Source organism: Globicephala melas, chromosome 16, assembly GCF_963455315.2.
Source record: "Globicephala melas chromosome 16, mGloMel1.2, whole genome shotgun sequence".
Lineage (NCBI taxonomy): Eukaryota > Metazoa > Chordata > Mammalia > Artiodactyla > Delphinidae > Globicephala > Globicephala melas.
This window is the reverse complement of record NC_083329.1, coordinates 30,542,378-30,563,308: the sequence shown is the minus strand read 5'-3', so window position 1 is coordinate 30,563,308 and position 20,931 is coordinate 30,542,378. Positions and strand designations below refer to the sequence as shown.

The 20,931-nt window shown below is 39.6% G+C and overlaps 1 protein-coding gene across 1 annotated transcript in view; it reads left to right on the top strand.

Annotated features, from left to right (window-relative positions):
• The first annotated feature begins 604 nt into the window (after positions 1–604).
• The window catches only part of LCOR (ligand dependent nuclear receptor corepressor), a 125,953-nt gene continuing 105,626 nt past the window's right edge, over positions 605–20,931 (top strand). Inside the window, exons 1-2 of the mRNA XM_060286259.1 lie at positions 605–725; positions 1,749–1,822. The gene's annotated coding sequence lies outside the window, so the exon portion shown is untranslated. The remainder of the gene's footprint in view (positions 726–1,748; positions 1,823–20,931) is intronic.

Below are 20,931 nucleotides of genomic sequence, written 5' to 3'. Positions count from 1 at the left end.
AATATTAACTTAAAACATTTGATTTCAATTTTTTACTGGGTTTACGAATGCCGGCTGCCTTTCAATGACTTAAAATGTAGTCTCACCTTTGAAAACTCTAGGGCTCAGTGCCTCCACGGGCATCCAGGCATTTATTCTTAATTCTGCTTCTTAAATAGGCTCCGGGGAGGAGCGGTTTCGATCTAGAAGTTCAGGGAAGCAGTTACCACAGAACTTGCAACAGTTGGTGTCAGGCGATAGGCAGGTTGGAAGTGATAAATGGGGCTGGTTTAAGAAACAAAAAGCCCCGGGAAGGGAAAGGAAGGGACAGCCGTGGCCTTAGGGGCTGTCAGCACGGGACCGGCGGGGCCCAGCTCCGGCCGCTGGAAGGCGCCTTCTGGAAGGCCAGAAGCGGCAGCGGCCGCGGAGACCGCAAGCCGGGAGATCGCGCACCGCTGGGTGCGGGACGGGCGCGCGCCCAAGCCGCCCCCCGGGCCACGCCGGGGCCAACGCGAGGTGAGGCCGGCCCTGCCCCCGCGCCGCCCCCGGCGGGAGGCGCGACGCCCAGGCCGCGGGTGCGTGCGCGGCCCCGGGCGACGCGGCTGGGCGTGCGCGGGGCCGCGGCGGAGGCAGGGCCGGGCGGGCGGCAGAAGATGGCGAGGGTGTGTAGGCGGCAGCAATGCTCCGTTGAGAGACGCGGCTTTCGGCAAGAACTGGACTCCTGGCGCCACAAGCTCATTCACTGTGTAGGTGAGACCCTCCCCCGGCTGCCTCCGGCTCTCGGGCCACCCCGCCGCCGGCCGCCCGGAACGAGGGAGGGAGCCGGGAGAGAGCAATTGCTGCTCCGGCCCGCCCGCCCTCTTAGGTTTGAGCGTCCCCCTCCCCCACCCCCCGGAGTGCGGGCGCGCGCGACCTCCGGGCGGGCTCCCCGTGCTCGGGCCTGAGCGCGCGCGCCGGCCCCTCCCCTCCGCGCGCCCTCGCCGGGGCGGGCTCTCGGGCGGGAGCGCGTGCCCCTCTTCTCCTCCTTCCTTCCCTCCCATCTTTCCTCCCTCCCTCCAGGCCCGGCGCCGCAGCTGGCTTATTGTGGAGGCTTGCCGTGCGCCGCTGCCACTGGACCGGCGGCGGCGTCGCCGCCGGTGCCGCAGAGCCCAACGCGAGAGCTGGGGGACGTGCGTGGCCGCGGCTCGACCCCCTGGCTCCTCTCTGGCGGGCGCCTTCCGCGTCGCACGCCGCCCCTCCCCCACGTGCCGCGGCGGCGCGCGCTCCTGCGTGCACGGGCGGCGGGCGGGCGCCCGGCGCTCGGGCGTGTGCGAGGCGTGAGGTGGAGATGGGGGCGGAGGGAGCCGGAGCTGTCACAGGCCCCGGGTCCGCCTGACCGAGCCAAGTGGGGTGTCATGGCCGCGGGGGGCAGCGGCTGCACTTCCTCTGCGGGCGGCGGCGGCGGCAGCGGCCGGGGAGTTAATCCTCGACGCTCGGGTCGGTGTGTGTGTATTTGTGTTCGGTGTGTGTGCGGCGGGAGGAAGGGGGGTGGGACCGGGTCCGACCGGGAAGCCGGAGCAGGGGTCGTTCTTGTCCTCTCCTGGGGGATTTTCCGGAGCCGCCGCCTCGCCGAGAGCCTCGTCCGCCGCCCGCCTCCCGGACCTCAGGCCGCCTCGGGTGGCTTTTTCCGTGCGGGCAGGAGGGAGTGTGGACGGGGTCGCCCCGGGAGGGGCTGGGCGGCCGAGCTGCGCCTCTCACACTGTGTGTTTTGTCTGTTTTTCTCTCCCAAGGTCCCGTTTCCCTCTGTGCGGCGGCCGGCGGGACCATAAGGGCTTAACTCATATATTTAACCCCCCTCCAAAAAGTAAGTGGCCCGTGTGGTGTCTCCGCTCCGCCCGCCGCCCCCTAGCCCCAGTCCGTCCTGTGTCTGACTCTCCTGTGCTCCAGCATTGTTATTTCCCCATCTTTGCTTCGGTGCTGCTGATGTGTGGGGATATGTCTCTTGTCGTCCTCCGTCCCCCACGCCCAGTCCTCGGGGAGGCCCAGAATTCCAAACCGCCCCCCATCCCCCCTGTGGGGAATGATCTTGGTCTTCCCAACAGAATCTAGGAGATTCTTTCCGTTCGCTTGGGCCCCTCATCCCCTCCTTCCCGACAGGGTTTCGTTGGAAGGAATTATGCAAATCCTGCTTTCTGGTGTCCATTCAGCGGCAATTTCATGCGGTGAGAAGTTCTCTTTGTTGTGCGAGGGGGAGAACAGACACTGATTTAATAGACATATCTGTTGGGGGGAAGGGTAGAGGGGGTGTGGAGAAGCTCAGTTTGGAAGAATTACAGCACTTGGTAGCTCAGTGTCTTTGTGTTTGAGCTTTCTGGCTTGACAGGAGGGTATGCCCTTTACAATGTCCCACAAGGGATATTTTCTATAATAGATTAAAAAACAGAACTGAAACTTTAAACAAGTGAAAAATAAGGTAACCTTTAGTTAGAGAATATAAACCTTTCTATTTCTGCGGTGTTTCATTATGAAAATGTATGTGAATTTTGTTAAGGGTTTAGACCGTACTATCAAAATTAATATAGGCAACAATGCTTTACAGTATCTGATATCACTTTGGTTGTCCACAGGTTAAAAGTATATTTTAAAACATATACTTGTGTAAATAATAAAAGTATGAATGCGTTTTTTGGTGTAATTTGTCTTGTGGATATATTTGAAAATTTCCCTCCTGCCAATCCCAGCCCAGCTCTGCCGTCCAGGAATCAGCGTTTTGGTTATTAGTTATCATGCCGTCCAGGAATCAGCCTTTTGGTTATTAGTTATCATTTACTCTGCTCTGTCTCTGCTTGTTTTATTCTTTGAAACCTATCTTAGGTTTGCTAAAATGTTACATCAGCTTTAGCACTTATTGAATTATGTGTTATTTGTAACTATCATATGAGACCTTATAAGGCATGTAGAGGTTTTGAGAATCATGAAATTAATGAGTTTTCAGAATTGTAAGTTAATACAAAATCCTGAAATTATTTCGAAGAATTTTTAGTTCTTGTATTTGTTTCACTTTTTTAATGATTGGTCTTTTTTTTCAGTAGGGCTTTTTAGTTTTTAAAAGATTTTGAAATTGAAAACTATAACCCTATAGATTTCTTAAATTACTGTTGCTTTAGTTTAGATGGTTGTTTATCTTATTCTGATTCTTTTTGCTTTGAATCCTTGCCTTTTGCCTCAGGCCCCGTTTTTATCAGTCATTGCTTAGTGTTAGTGGCGAGTTACTGCTGCTTGACAAGACTTTTTTGTTTTTTGATTTTGGGTTTTTTTTTTTTAACTAATAAAATCCTTCTGTAAGTATCTGAATTGAATATCAAATTTTAGATTCTTTTTTTGAGGGAGAATTTTAATCTAGTAATCAGTTTTCTTTAAAAGCATTCTGTTAACTCCAAATATCCACTTTCGAGGTAGTAAAGTTCAGGAGATTATTTAGAGTCCAGAGTGCAGATCAGTATTTTAGTCTGAGCAGTAATATATAGTTGATAGTCTCCCAACTAAAATCAGTTGCGTCTCATATTTTCTCTTCTATTGTATGTAATTTTGTTCTTTAGGAAAAGAGTTCTAAGTAAGTCAAATATAGTGTTAACTTTCTATACATAGAGCGGTGGCAATGGTTCTTATTTATGTATAATCCAAAAGGCAACTCTGTTTGTCACTAGCAAATGTAATAATTCCTCTTTTATTTTAATGGATTGGTTCTGAACAGTTAACCTTCTATTTGATTCTCTTTACTGATTATCTTAATACTTTAGGGTCATTTGGTTCCGAAGTAATACTTAATTTATAGCAGTCTTTGGATTGAAAGTGAATTCTCACTCATTTCCAAAATCTAATACTCCATTCTACTTTATTTTTTGGAGGGGGTTGAGGGTCAGGACTGTAGAGGTGGAAGTGAAGGTGTTTGTGTTTCCATTATTAGGTTTTAGTCGAATTGGAGTTAGCAGGTTCAGGCAGTGATTATGATCAAGATGGATATTTGGTAACCAGGTGATTATTGAGTCCTCTGGGACTAGAATGATATTCCATTCTGGGAAGATGGAGGTTCTCTCTGTTGCCTAATATGATGTAACCTATTGCTTGGCTGCTCCTCATCTTTGCTATATTCTCGAAAAGCCCTTCACAACATAGGGGAAGTTGTGATTATTTCAGCTTAGCTCTAACTTGGTGGAAAAAGGATAGCAGGATGAGTCTCTGACTTAACAGAGAGTTATTTCAAATTGCCCTAATTCCCTCAAATATGCTTATAGCTGGAGCAGTTCTAGGAAGCATCTGAATAATGCCATTTTTTTTAGCCTTATGGGGTTACACAGGATGGCCTGGAATTCCTTCCAGAGTGAGAATTAGGTATTCAATGTCTGTGGGGACTTGCCACTTCTGAGTACTTGCCTAATCACTTAGCTGCTTATACTAGTGCTGTTTTTAGGATCGAAAGGCAGTTAGGTAAGTACATAATTACTTTATTTAAATATTTATTAAGCATCTGTCTTGTATTAGTCACTGTGGGCAAACAAAGATATTGGGGAAGCTGCCTTAACATTCAAGAACTTTTATTAGTCCTTAGAAAAAATATAGTGTATTCAGTAGAAGGCAAAATGTGCCATACGATAGTGAAAGCAAGTGCTGGGGGGTGTTTGGAAGTGAAATAAATCACTTGAGATGATAAAGAAAGGCTTCATGAAGAAGGTGGTGGATTTTTGCTTCATTCTGATGAAAATGGAGAAGGCATTCCTGTCACGTGAAACAAATAAGCAAAAGTACAAAAGGACAAGAGTGAGTTGTCTGTTTAAACTGCAGTCCAAGATTGGTGTAGGAAATGTATAGGTGATAAGTTTGCAGAGATAGATTGTTGGATTTTCTAATGCAGGTTAAAAAGTGGAGTCTCTTTGTTAGGCACTTGGGGTTTGCAACACACCTGTCTCCTTAGCTCAGGAGAAGAATGTTTCCTTTATTTAAGGATTCCATTGTAAAATTCTACAATAATGATGTTGGTTGTTTTTTTAAATCACCTTGGCAGAGACAATATTGTTATCCACAGCAGTGTCTCTTCTAAGTAAGCTCATTTGGAGGTTGTACCTTATTCCATTGCACAAAACTCATTTTCGAAGTTGCCTAAAATCAGTGGCATATTCATTCATTGAGTCCCCTTAGTTTTGAGAAATTTTCATCCTTTAGAGGTTGGATTTGGTATTTGGAAACAGAAAAGAATATTTTCTGCCACAATAAAGGTATATATAAAATAATGAGATTGGTATTTTTTCCTGCCTTGCAAACTGGCTCTGAAAGCTCAGCAGAGGGGCTTGATTTGTTTTGATGTGCCTCTGAACTTCTCTCTTGATTCGTATTTCCTTTACGTCCACCTGTCTGCTGAATGGAATCTGGATATTGGGTAGATGTGAGTAAACAAAGCTGTTATTTTTTGTAGTTTCAAGTTAAAGACTTGCCATTACTACCCTCCAAATTATCTTTACTCTATTTGCAAATATTTTAAAAAATCTTTTTACTGTTAGTTATACTTGCACATTGTTTTTGGGATAATCCCAGTGTGAAATATTTGCTAATTTTATTGACTGTCTCTTGTATGTAGAAAGTATCCCAAGTCCAGTGGTCCATACCCTGAATTTTTTCTTTTTTTAATTGAGATATCATGTATATACCAGAAAATTCACCCTTTTAATTCATACAATTCAGTTGTTTTTAGTTTATTCACAAGGTTGTGCAAATATCACTAATTCTCGAACACTTTCATATCCAAAAAAGAAACCCTATACTCATTAGAAGTCATTTTGCATTTCTCCTATGACCCAGTCCTTGGTAACCCCTAATCTACCTCTGTTTCTGTGGATTTGCCTGTTCTGGACAGTTCATATAAATGTAATATTATAATATGTGGCCTTTTGTGTCTGGCTTCTTAGCATGTTTTCAGAATTCATCCATGTACTGGCATATATCAACACTTTATTGCTTTTTTTGGCTAACTAATATTGCATTGTATGGACATACTATATTTTGTACATCCATTCATCAGGTGTCAGACGTTTGAGTTGTTTCCACTTTTTGCCTATTATGGAGAAGCTGCTGTGAACTTAAGCAGCATTATTCCTGTGGACGTTTATCTTTTCTTCTTTTGGGTACGTACTTCAGAGTGAACTTGCTGGGTCATATAGTAACTTTTAATGTTGAGGAACTGCCAAACTGTTTTCTAAAGCGGCTGTAGTATTTTACATTCCCACCAGCGGTGTAGGAGGATTTCAGTTTCTCCACACCCTTGCCAACACTTGTTACTGTCTGTCTTTTTGGTTATAACCATTCTAGTGGGTAGGTATGAACTGGTATCTCATTGTTGTTTTGATTTGCATTTCCCTAATGACCATTGATGTTGAGCATCTTTTCATTTGCTTGTTGGCCACTTGTATATTTTCTTTGGAGAAACGTCTCTTCAGATCCCTAGCCTATTTTTTAAGTTGAGTTGTCTTTTTATTGTTGAGTTGTAGTGTATATTCTGGATACTAGACCCACATCAGTATATGATTTGCAAAAGTTTTTTTCTTATCGTACCCTCAATTTGAGAGTAGTTAGATCAGAAGATAATCTGCAGCATTATTCCTGTGAAGGGAATAATGGATGTTGTAATGGAGTGATCAGAATGAACCAGAATTACTCAGGAAAGGCTTCCTTAAACATCCTTTTCCATGAATTATTAAAATTGTTATTTGATGGAGTTTTGTAATAACACAGATATACTTTACTATCCAAATCTTCTAAGTTTTTGCCTTTTTTTTTTTTTAGTGAGGGTTCATATTTCAAGTTCAAATAATATGGTAAACCATGTTATTTGAATCTTTTCTACACCTGAGTTTTGGATAGTATATAACCAAGGTTTGGGTGGAGAAGGATATCTTTTCTCTGTATAGACATTTTGTCTGAATCTATTCTGTGTCTAGTGTTCATGGTGTTACCATCTTATATCTGCACAGCACATTTTATATTTTTTTAGAAAACTTTCACATTATTTTATTGTCTTTATTTAGAAATGTAGGAAATTAAAAATGGGTATTAAAAAACTATTGGTCAGTTGGGAAACATTGAGTAATAACTCTTGTTAAAGTAATAAGGGGATTTCCTTTAGCATAAATGCTTCCCTCTTATCCACAGAAATAATTTTATGATATTTTAATGTTTGAAATAGTTAACCTAACTTCTCAGGTAAAAGTAGAATACAGAGCTGAACTTCTCCAGAAAGACTTTTTAATTTAATTTGCTTCAATTGCTGTATGAAATTACATAGTAGTTTTCTACCTCTATTAATGATGGTACACATCAAGACTAACTTTTTGGGTTAGAAGCTGTGAATACCAGTATTATTTCCCATGAGAATTATTATTATTGGAAAAACTGTTGTAGGATGAACATTTTCATTTTCGTTGTTAATAATAGTCTGTGACTGTTATTTGGTCTCATGATTAGCTTATTTTTCATAAGCTCTGAGTCATTTTATTATCATCATTATTAATACCTGATTATTGTATATTTTTTTCTTATTAGTTGACTTTTTAGAGATTTCCAGAGGGTAAAGGCGTGTTCTCCCTCTCCTAAGCTGCCAATATAAAGGGGAAGAAAAACTAATTTAAAAGGATCTACAGGGCTTCCCTGGTGGTGCAGTGGTTGAGAGTCCGCCTGCCGATGCAGGGGACACGGGTTCGTGCCCCAGTCTGGGAAGATCCCACATGCTGCGGAGCGGCTGGGCCCGTGAGCCATGGCCACTGAGCCTGCGCGTCCAGACCCTGTGCTCCGCAAGGGGAGAGGCCACAACAGTGAGGCCCGCGTACTGCCAAAAAAAAAATGGATCTACAGGTTGTGTGTTGCTTGGTAAAAGAAAATCCCACATCTGCAAATGTGAATGTACTACAAAAAATGTATTTTATGTTACAACAGAATTCATCTCTGATTTAATATAAGAAACATGCTCCACTAGTACATGTAGAATTATTATTGGTTTATACAAATTTCAAAAATAAGTGTACCATGTGTGTAGAGGAAGGAATTGTTGAATTTGTTAAATTGAGGCATGCTTATGTTCAGTTTGATCTCTTGTTTTTCACGTATTTTTTATTGTCCCCAATGCATGGGTATTTTTCTTTTTAATTAATTTATTTTTGGCTGCATTGGGTCTTCATTGCGGTGCACGGGCTTCTCATTGCAGTGGCTTATTGCAGAGCACGGCCTCTAGACGCATGGGCTTCAGTAGTTGTGGCACACGGGCTCAGTAGTTGTGGCTTGTGGGCTTTAGAGCACAGGCTTAGTAGCTGTGGTGCATGGGCTTACTTACTCTGCAGCATGTGAGATCTTCCCGGACCAGGGATCAAACCCAGGTCCCTTGCATTGGCAGGCGGATTCTTTTCTTTTTTTTTTTTAACTTCTTTATTGGGGTATAATTGCTTTACAATGGTGTGTTAGTTTCTGCTTTATAACAAAGTGAATCAGTTATACATATGTTCCCATATCTCTTCCCTCTTGCATCTCCCTCCCTCCCACCCTCCCTATCCCACCCCTCCAGGTGGTCACAAAGCACTGAGCTGATCTCCCTGTGCTATGCGGCTGCTTCCCACTAGCTATCTGTTTTACGTTTGGTAGTGTATATATGTCCATGCCTCTCTCTTGCTTTGTCACAGCTCACCCTTCCCCCTCCCCGTATCCTCAAGTCCGTTCTCTAGTAAGTCTGTGTCTTTATTCCTGTCTTACCTCTAGGTTCTTCATGACCTTTTTTTTCCTTAAATTCCATATATGTGTGTTAGCATACGGTATTTGTCTTTCTCCTTCTGACTTACTTCACTCTGTATGACAGACTCTAGGTCTATCCACCTCATTACAAATAGCTCAATTTCGTTTCTTTTTATGGCTGAGTAATATTCCATTGTATATATGTGCCACATCTTTATCCATTCATCCAATGATGGACACTTAGGTTGTTTCCACATCTTCTTTATCCATTCATCCAATGATGGACACTTAGGTTGTTTCCATCTCCAGGCTATTGTAAATAGAGCTGCAGTGAACATTTTGGTACATGACCCTTTTTGAATTATGGTTTTCTCAGGGTATATGCCCAGTAGTGGGATTGCTGGGTCATATGGTAGTTCTATTTGTAGTTTTTTAAGGAACCTCCATACTGTTCTCCATAGTGGCTGTACCAATTCACATTCCCACCAGCAGTGCAAGAGTGCTCCCTTTTCTCCACACCCTCTCCAGCATTTACTGTTTCTAGATTTTTTGATGATGGCCATTCTGACTGGTGTGAGATGATATCTCATTGTAGTTTTGATTTGCATTTCTCTAATGATTAATGATGTTGAGCCTTCTTTCATGTGTTTGTTGGCAGTCTGTATATCTTCTTTGGAGAAATGTCTATTTAGGTCTTCTGGCAGGCAGATTCTTAACCACTGCACCACCAGGGAAGTCCCAATGCATTGGTATTTATGGGCTTTTACCTGAATGCTCCCCTTCCTCTCAGTCAATGTAGGCATATTTTCTAAGTCATTTGTAGGTATTTTCCTCTATACCTATCCACAGGATATTCTCCTGTTCTGTTTTACCTATCTTTCCATCTTTTAGGTGCATGATTTATCAAAAGTAGAAGGGATGCTAGAACTTGTCTTTTTGTCCAACCATATTAAAGGGAAAAAGAATTTTTAAAAAAATCTTTCATTTTTGAAAACTTCAAACATACACAAAAGTAGAAAGAATAGTATAGTGAACATCCAGCTACATCAACGAATGGCTGTTATTCATTCCCACAAGATTATTTTGAAGCAAATCCCAGACATAATATTTAGTATTGAATCTTTTTGCAACCTGCTTGTATAATATCATCTCCTTCTTCCCACCTCCCATCCCCATCAAGTGGTTCATAAATTTAAAGAAATGAGATATTATCTAAATATGGAGAAGACTGGTGGTGGTTTTGTCTTATTAATGTTTCTTAAGAGCTATCATATGTTGGGTATTTACTATGTGCCAGACAAGAGCCCTTTGATGTTAATATCTGTTTTACAGGTGGAAAAACGGAATTTGGAAAGATTAAGGGTTTCATTTATGATCACTCAGCTAAAGAGTGGTAGACCTGGGATGGGAATTCAAAAGCCTGTGCTATAAAAAATTAAAGCATACGCCCTTTTTTTAGACTTTCTTATTTGGTTCCACCAAGTTGCCTTTTCTTTCTTTGTTCCCTACTACTGATGGCTTACTCAATTTCTATTACAGTAAAGAATTCTACTCATAATATTATCATAAATGGTAGCATAATTCTTTCAATACCCCGGCCTAAAATGTCTTGCCCTCTTCTCTTCAGTGCTACGGTCTAGTTTGTCTATCCTTTTTCTTCTCAAATTTTTAGTTTTGTCAGAGCTAAGTAGGTTTGAGCTGACTGCTTCCACTGGCTTAAGTTTTCCTTCATACATTGCTAGACTGGCCTTTCTTCACCATTGGCTGAGATCTGAGCATAGATTTTGAAGAGGAAAGATAGCAAAGGATATTCAGGTGATCCTGGGCCTTAAGCTTGGTGAGCCTTCCACGTGGACCAGCTTAGTTGACAGAGCACTTTGAAATTTGTAACAAAAGCATTGTAGTAACAGTGTGTTGTTACCTGGCCTTTCCTTCTATTCATATCCTTCCCAGAGACCTCAGGTGTGGACAGAGGGGCAAACAGGGTAAAGCAGATTGATGTCAAGATTCAGGATTCCTGGATTTTAGTCAAATGCTTTTTGAGTTCTAACTTCCTATGACTTAGATTTGGCTCTTGGTTATAAATGTTTCAAAACATGTGATGGAAAGCGAAGTTGCTGAGTAGTGTATAATTGCTGAGAAGGGGAGGGAGCAATTTGGCAGATTTTTTAAAAGATACGCTAGTTTGGTAATTCAAGAATCACCCGTCTCAGACTAATGCTACCTTAGTAGATACAGGAAGATGTGACAAAGGTAAGTGGGAGAAATTCCCATCAAAATAAAATGGGAAACTCTTTGCCTTCACTAAGAATAAAAAGTGAGAGGAACATAAATATCTGTGAATATGTGCCTGTGTTGAAATGTGGCTTTTTCATTGCATGGTTAATGATATAAACACTAATCTTGTCATATGTGTTAGGTTATGTGAATTGTCATTCAGCTAGTAAGGAAACTGATGAAGTTTATCTTGTATAAATGGGCATTGATTTAATTTATTTGATCACAATAAAATGATACTTTAATTATTTTAAAAAAAGAAGTCCATAAATCTTTGGGAATAGTTATTGAAAAAAACCTTTAAGCTGGTCATTTTTCTGAGTGTTTAATGTAATTAACACATCTTTAAAAAATGATTTAGTTAATATACTCCTACGTAAAACGATCAGTGTGTTAATATTTTACTTATTGTTTATCTATTGGAAACCTAACAATTATGCTTAGCAGTATTTTTATAATACTTAATATGTTAGATACCCTATCTAGAGCTGCTTTTTGTTCTGGAAAGAGAATACATCAGGATAAAAATAATGAAATAATATGGATTAATTTCTAACAATTTTTTGAGAGGTACTGAAGTTTTGCTGTATGACTTTTTCAAAAGAAAAGCAGGTATGATTAAAGTGATAAGGCTGTGTACCATGTGAGACTTGTACAACCAATATTTATTTGTATATACATATATTTTCTATGCATAGATTTTTACTGTGGAGTATTTACTAAAATAGATTTTGGCGTGTTAAAATAAACAGGCATGTAGAGAGAGTCAAATCCATATAGTCTCTTGATAACCATTTCAAGACCCATGGCTTGTGGCTGCAATCTTATCTAAAAGATAACATTCCCTTTGTCCCCTTTCTCCTTAGGCAAAGAACTTCCGTTTAATTTTCATGTAACATATCCAAATCAAAGATTGTTTTATTTTATTGGTGATAGGCAAAGGTAAATTCATAAATGGGGTAAAGATAAAGAAGAGAAACTAGAATTTTCCACAGTAAGTGAGAAGACTTTAGGTAGGAATTATAAGAAGCTGTAAACCTATGTGGGACTTAATTTTTGTAAAAAATAAGTAGGCCACATAAGTGATAGTCCAACCTGAATGAGTTGTTTTGGTCAAGACTGTTAAACTATTAAGAAGATTGAATTATCCACAGATTTTGATCTTTTAAAACCAAGGGAATGTAAATTAATGGAGAAGAGTATTCTGATATAATTACATTGATAAAAAATGAGCTGACATTGTGGTAAAGACAAGGAACCAGAGGTGTTGATAACCCAGACAATTTTTGCCTTTTTTTTCCCTTTTCCTGAGAACTTAAACTTTATTTTGGAAAAAGTGGAAGGTTTGTTATTGTTAAATGATTAATAAATATTTTTGTATTTATGTTACTACTTGATAGGAATTATTTGTTAAAACTATATGAAGATGTCTAGGTAAAATACCTTTAGATCTTGCTCTACCTAAGTCAGCCAGTCCACATTTTGTCAGATATTCTTTAGCAAGTAATCCAGAGGAGATCAACTGATTTGAGGAATATGAGTGTATATCCAGTTATAAGCAGAAAAGAAGGTAAAGAATAAAGGCTATATTAAGAAACAGGAGGGATCTGTTGTCAAGTCATGCTGCTGCTAATGTCTGGTTTCTGTGACTTAAGAACAGAAGTGTAAGTAATGATGGTAATGATGTTGTTACATATAACTGGATTGTGAAATAAGCAGCACACTTTATTTTTTTTAATTTTTTTAAAAGAAATTTCTTTTTGGCTGTGCTGGGTCTTCATTGCTGCGAGCGGGCTTTCTCAAGTTGCAGCGAGCGGAGGCTACTCTTTGTTGCGGTGTGCAGGCTTCTCATTGCGGTGGCTTCTCGTTGCAGAGCACAGGCTCTAGGCGTGCGGGCTCAGCAGTTGTGGCACACGGGCCCTAGAGCGCGTGCGCTTTAGTAGTTGTGGCGTGCAGGCTCAGTAGTTGTGGCTCATGGGCTCTAGAGCGCAGGCTCAGTAGTTGTGGCACACAGACTTAGTTGCTCCGCGACATGTGGGATTTTCCCAGACAAGAGATGGAACCTGTGTCCCCTGCATTGGCAGGCGGATTCTTAACCACTGCGCCACCAGGGAAGTCCAGCAGCACACTTTAAAACTTGACGCTGAAAGGATACTTACTTTCAGATGGCAGAATTTGCAGGAACTTCAGATGTTTGGTACAGTAAGGATTTGGTACAGTCTAGGATTCTGCCAAGAATCAGGAATGAGTCACTTGCTTTTGCATGAGGTTGCTTCTCATTCATATTTCTTCCCTACTCTGTATATCTCCATTTTTCTTTATACACTTTTCTTTTTCTCTCTTTTTGTACATGTAACATAAATTGATATATGTTTGGAATACATCAAATGAAAAGTAAACTGAATTAATTTTAAAAATAAATATGTATGTATTTTAGTCTGGGGTAACAGACAGCTTCAGAAGCCCATGCAGATAAGAATGACTTTAGAAGTAGAAAAATGGTGGTCATAGTTAAGAGAATGAAATTCACTAGACAGAGATAAGGGTTGAAATACATTCAGTAAACTTTTTTTAGTGAATATTTTTAGTGGTATTTGTATCACTGTTAATTAAGTTCATAAAACAGTTTTATTTTGATATAATGCAAATAGTTTTGTCTCTTCATTGGCTTTCTCTATTTATGAATTTTAAAAAACTTAAGGGGTACAATCTTTCTTGAAGTTAAGCATTAGTTCTTCCATTTTTTTGAAGAAATTTTATTTTTTTAATTTTTAATACTGAATGAAAGATTTTTTTTTTTAGTTTTTATTGGAGTATAGTTGTTTTACAATGTTGTGTTAGTTTTTACTGTACAGCAAAGTGAATCAGCTATATGAATACATATATCCTCTCTTTTTTGGATTTCCTTCCCATTAGGTCACCACAGAGCATTGAGTAGAGTTCCCTGTGCTATACAGTAGGTTCTCATTAGTTATCTAATTTATACACAGTATCAGTGTATATATGTCAATCCCAATGATGGTTTAAATCTTTATGATTCTTTAAATTCTTTAGTGCTTTACAGTTTTCAAGTTTCACACATGTGATTTCATATAATCTCATAATAACCCTTTTTTAAATCCCTTACCCCTGTATTGCACCTTTGCTCTCCCCACTGGTAATCACTAGTTTGTTCTCAAACTGTGAGTCTGCTTCTTTTTTGTTTTATTCACTAGTTGTATTTTTTAGATTTCACATGTAAGTGATATCATGTGGTATTTGTCTTGCTCTGTCTGACTTATTTCACTTAGCATAATGCCTTCCAAGTCCATGCATGTTACAGAATGGCAGAATTTCATTCTTTTTTATGGCTGAGTAGTGTTCGTTGTAGATATATAACACACCTTTTTTATCCATTCATCTGTTGATGGACTTTTTATTTTACGCCACGTCATATGAAGAATATTTGAACTTATAGAGAAAACAATGTTAAAAAATAATTTTAGACATGAATTTAAGTGCATTTCAAATATTAATCGTATCTAGCTAACCCTGTAAAGATTGTATCTCGGTAGGATGGAAGAGATGATTAAATGTACTCTGCATTCAGAAGTTTAATTCCTCTCATTAGTTCTCCAACTGTTTACCACATTCAGAGGCTCATTTTGAAAATACTTGCATATAATAGTAACAGTAGAGGTCCATTTTGGAAACACTTGCACATTAAAACAATAATAAAAGGTGGCTTTGAGTCAGGCAGACCTGGGTACAAATTTATCTTCACACTTTACCCGCTATGGGATGTAGAGAGAACTAATTTCAGTTTATTCCTATAATAAATACTGTGTAGGACGGTTGTGAGAATTGAGAAAGAGGCAGAGAACTTTGTCTTTGCTTAATAAATAATAGATCACTTGAAAAAAAAACTGTTGAAGCTGATCCATAGAGTTTGCTCTTTGGATATACTCTTAAAATAACACCATTTAATTTCTTTTAAACATTTTTTGTAATATAGAGCAATAATTGTTCTCTCTGGATTTTAAGTTGCACTGTGTTTGGTCTACCCAAAACTTTTACATATTTGCAAGTTCCTGTAATGGTTTGGGTGATGACATTTATGTATGATTAACATTATGACATTTATTGGTATATCCTACAGGTTAGAGTAGCAAAAAATACTCAATTTTTGTTCTTTGCCAGCTAAGAGAACCTACTACATGTTTTTTATTAGGTTAAAAAGAAATAGTAGGTTTTCTTAGGTTAAAAAGAAATAGTAGGTTTTCTCTAGGTTAAAAAATTGTTGCATCTTGGGCAGTGGAATGGAATGGGAAAAACCTCAAGGCAGGAGCACTGGGTTCTGGCATAAGTATGACTACAACTGTATGATTTTAAGCAAATACATCACGTAATCTCTCTGCATCTTGGTTTCCTTATTTGTAAAATGAGAACGTCTTGGAGAACCTGATTACAATATTTCAAGAAAAATTACTGTGTTGATTTTCACCATTGAATAGTTTGGGGATGGTTGACATGAAATCCATTAGGAAATAGAATATTCATATTGTGTATAACAGGACGGCAAAGCTAAACTAAATAATGTGCTCAAAGATGTTTGTCTTAAAAGACACATGCACCCCAGTGTTCATTGCAGCACTATTTACAATAGCCAGGTCATGGAAGCAACCTAAATGCCCATCGACAGACGAACAGATAAAGAAGATGTGTGGTACATATACACAATGGAATATTACTCAGCCATGAAAAGGAACGAAATGGGGTTATTTGTAGAGACATAGATAGACCTAGAGACTGTCATACAGAGTGGCATTAAGTCAGAAAGAGAAAAACAAATATTGTATATTAGCACATATATGTGGAATCTAGAAAAATGGTACAGATGGACCTGTTTGCAAGGCAGAAATAGAGACACAGATGTAGAGAACAAACGTATGGACACCAAGGGGGGAAAGGGGAGGAGGGATGAAATGGGAGATTAGGATTGACATACATACACTAATATGTATAAAATAGGTAACTAATGAGAATCTGCTGTATGGCATAGGGAACTCCACTTTGCTGTACAGTAGAAACTAACACAACATTGTAAAACAACTGTACCCCAATTACAAAAAAAAATGTCTTCTAAAATGTTCATGGGAATGAAGACTCTTCATCTTTAAGTAGAAAGCAGGATGTGTAAGGAATGGGCAACAGCTCCTCAAATTCATGCAAAATACATAACTAACTTTTCTCACTAAGAATATTAGCTAAACACTCCCAAGGTGAGAGGAACTTAGTCTCATTTAGCTAATAATAGTTATATCTGCATTTCATATAAAAAGATAAAAATGCATTTTCTTTTGTTTATTCAATTTATTTTTTAAAAAAATTCACCCATTTCTCCCACCCACCACCCCACCCCCTACTCCTGGCAGTCACCAGTCTGTTCTCTGTATCTGTGAGGTTGGTTGGTTGGTAGGTTGGTTTGTCTGTTTGCTTGTTTGTTTCAGGTCTAACAAATCATGTGGTATTTGTCTTTCTCTGACTTATTTCATTTAGCATAGTGCAATCAAAGTCATCCATGTTTTCACAAATGGCAAGATTTTGCTCTTTTTTATGGCTAAACAATATCCCTGTGTGTGTGTGTATTTGTGTATACACACACACAATTTTTTTATCCATTCGTACATCAGTGAACACTTAAGTTCTTTCCATATCTTGGGTATTGTAAATAATGCTGCAGTGAATGGGGGTGCATACATCTTTTTTTTTTTTTTGGCCACGCTGCATGGCTTGCAGGATCTTAGTTCCCTAACCAGGGATCAAACCTTGGTCCTTGGCAATGAGAGCATGAAGTCCTAACCACTGGACCTCCAGGGAATTCCCCACATACATCTTTTTGAATTAGCATTTTTATTTTCTTTGGAAAATACCCAGAAGTAGAATTGCTGGATCATACGGTAATTCTCTTTTTAATTTTTTGAGGAACCTTCATACTGTTTTCCACAGTGGCTGCATCAATTTTCATTCTCACCAATGGTGCAGAAGGGTTCTTTTTTCCTTAACATCCTTGCCAACATTTGTTAACTCTTTTTTTAAAAAAAATTTATTTTATTTATTTTTCACTGTGTTGGGTCTTCATTGCTGCACACGGGCTTTCTCTAATTGCAGCAAGCCGGGGCTACTCTTCGTTGTGGTGCATGGGCTTCTTATTGTGGTGGCTTTGTCTTGTTGCAGAGCATGGCCTCTAGGCACGCAGGCTTCAGTAGTTGCAGCACACGGGCTCAGTAGTTGTGGTGCACGGGCTTAGTTACTCTGCAGCATGTCGGTTCTTCCCGGACCAGGGCTCGAACCTGTGTCCCCTGCATTGGCAGGTGGATTTTCAACCACTGCGCCACCAGGGAAGCCCCGCACACTTGTTTTTTCTTGTCTTTTTGCTAGTAGCCTCTCTAACAGATGTGAATTGATATCTTATTGTGATTTTGATTTGCATTTCCCTGATGCTTAATGGCGTAGAGCATCTTTTCATGTCCTGTGGCCATCTGTAATGTCTTGTTTGGAAAAATGTCTATTCAGATCAGCTCACTCTTTAATCAGATTGTGGGGTTTTTTGTTGTTGTTTTTTGCTTTTGAGTTGTATGAGTTCCTTATATATTTTGGATATTATTCCCTTATCAGATATATGATTTGCAAATATTTTCTCCCATCCATTGATCTTTGTGTCTGTTTTTATGCCAGTACCGTGCTGTTTTAATTGCTATAGCTTTGTAATATAATTAGAAATCAGGAAATGTGATGCTTCCAGCTTTTCTTTCTCAAGATTGCTTTGGCTCTTTGGGGTCTTTTATGGTTCCATACGAATTTTAGGATTGTTTGTTTTATGACTGTGAAAAATGGTATTGGAACTTTTAAAGGGATTGCATTGAACCTGTATATTGGTAATTTGTTTTTCTTAGAGTTTATCATTAATGTATAGAAACAACAGATTTTTGTGTATTCATTTTGTATCCTGCAACTTAACTGAATTTGTTTGTTAAATCTAACAATCTTTTGATGGAGTCTTTAGGGTTTTCAATATCATGTCATCTGCAGGTGGTGACAGTTTTACTTCTTCCTTTCCAGTTTGGATATGTTTTATTTCTTTTTCTTGCCTAATTGGTCTAACTAGGATTTCCAATACTATGTTGAATAAAAGTGATGAGAGTGGGTATCCTTGTCTTGTTCTTGATCTTAGAAGCTTTCACTTTTTCACTGTTAAGTGTCATGTTACCTGTGGGCTTGCCGTATGGCCTCTGTTATGTTGAAGTACGTTCCCTTTATACTTGCTTTATTGGGTTTTTATTATAAACGGATGTTTAATTTTGTCAGATGCTTTTTCTGCATTTGTTGAGATGATCGTATGATTTTTATTTTTCATTTGGTTAATGTGGTGTATCATGAACCATCTTTGTATCTCTGGAATAAATCCCACTTGATTATGGTGTATGTATTTTTATAGGTTGTTGTCTTTTAATGTATTGTTGAATTCATACCGACATTTTGTTGTGGATTTTTGCATCTTTGTTCATCAGGGATATTGGCCTGTGTTTCTTTTCTTGTGGCATTCTTGTCTGGTTTTGGTATCAGAATAATGCTGGTCTTGTAAAATGAGTTTGGAAGAGTGCTCCTTCTGTTTTTGGGAAGAGTTTGAGAAGGATTGTTATTCTTCTTTGAGTGTTTGGTAGAATTCACTAGTGAAGGTGTCTGGTCCTGAATTTATTTATGTTGGGAGGTGTTTTTTTAAATTACTGATTCAGTTTCCTTATAGTAATCAGTCTGTACACATTTTATTTTTCATCATGATTTCAGTCTTGGTAGGTTAATTGTTTCTTGGGATTTACCCAGTTTTTGTAGGTTGTCCAATTTATTGGTGTATAATTGTTTATAGTAGTCTCTTATGGTCCTCTATATTTCTGTGGTATTGGTTTTAATATCTCCCCTTTCATTTCTGACTTTAAGTCGTCTTTTCTCTTGTTGGGTCTAGCTAGAGGTTTGTCAATTTTGTTTATCTTTTCAAAGATATAGCTGTTGGTTTCATTGATCTTTTCTACGGTCTTTTTTAGTCTGTATTTCATTTATTTCTGCTTACTTCGTTATTTCCTTTCTTCTGTTACTTTGAGCTTTGTTCTTTTTCTAGTTCCTACCATGTCAAGTTGGGTGTTAGAGACTTTTTTTTGTTTTTCGAGGTAGGCATTAATTGCTATGAACTTCCCTCTTAGAACTGCTTTCGCAGCTAACTTGTAATCTTAGTGTTTACTTCTTTGGTTTTTTGACCTTCCTAATAGCTTTATAAGTGATTAATCCACTACCATTTCTATACATATTTACCTTTTCAGTGAGATTTATTCTTCCATGTGTTTTCTTGTTACTAATTAGCACCCTTTTTTTCAGCTTAAAGAAGTCCCTTTGACATTTCTTGTAGGGCCAGTTTAGTGGTGATGAAAAATTTAGCTTTTGCTTGTCTGGAAAATTCTTCATCTCTCCTTCACTCTGAACGATAACTTTTCTGGGTAGAGTATAATTAGTCGGAAGTTTTTCTTTTAGTGCTTTGACTGTACGGTTCCACTTCCTTCTGGCTTGCAAAGTTTCTGCTGAAAAATCTGCTTATAGGCTTATGGGGCTTTCCTCATATGTAACAAGTTGTTTTTCTCTTGCTGTTTTTAATATTCTCTCTTTTGGCATTTTAATTATAATGTATCTTGGTGGACTCCTCTACTTGGCAACTCTCTGGCCTTTCTGGGTCTGGATGTCTGTTTCCTTCCTGGGTTAGGGACGTTTTCAGCCAGTATTTCTTCAAATAAGATTTCTGCCCCTCTCTTCTTTTTCTGGGAGCCATATGATGTGAATATTCGTCCATTTGATGCTGTCCCATAAATTCTTTAAGCTATTTTCACTTTTTTTCATTCCTTTTCCTTTTTGCTGTTCTGATGGGGTGAGTTCCACTGCCTTGTCTTTGAGTTGACTGATCTTTTATTCTGCTTCATTCAGTCTGCTGTTGAACTCTTCTAGTCTATTTTTCAGTTCAGTTATTGTGTTTTTTAAGTTTGTGACGTCTGTTTGGTACTTTCTTACTTTTTCCATCTTTTTTTTTTTTTTTGCGGTACGCGGGCCTCTCACTGCTGTGGCCTCTTCCGTTGCGGAGCACAGGCTCCGGATGCGCAGGCTCAGTGGCCATGGCCCATGGGCCCAGCCGCTCCGCAGGATGTGGGATCTTCCGGGACCGGGGCATGAACCCGCGTCCCCTGCATCGGCAGGCAGACTCTTAACCACTGCACCACCAGGGAAGCCCTTCCATCTTTTTATTGAAGTTCTCAGTGTTCATCCATTCTTCTCCCCAGTTCAGCAAGCATCTTTATGACCATTACTTTTTAACATTTTATCAGGTAGATTACTTATCTCTGTTTCATTAAAGTTTTTTTCTGAGTTTGGGACTTCCCTGGTGGCTCAGTGGTTAGGAATCTGCCTGCCAATGCAGGGACGTGGGTTCGAGCCCTAGTCCGGGAGGATCCCACATGCTGCGGAGCAGCTGAGCCCGTGCACCATGGCTGCTGAGCCTGTGCTTTGGAGCCCGCACACCACAACTACTGAGGCCCGCGCCCCTAGAGCCTGTGCTCTGCAACGGGAGAAGCCACCACAATGAGAGGCCCATGCACTTCCACGAAGAGTAGCCCCCGCTCGCAGTAACTAGAGAAAGCCCGCACGCAGCAATGAAGACCCAACACAGCCAAAAAATAAATTTAAAAAAAAAAAGTTCTTTTCTGAGGTTTTAGCTTGTTTTTCATGTAGTCAACTCTGGATTGCCTAGGCACCTTGGCTGGATTTGCTTTGTGTCTGGGGATGAGCTGGCTGATGTAGGTTGACATAAGTTGGGATGACTGCAGCAACTAGATTGTTCCACCTTTCTCAACCTTT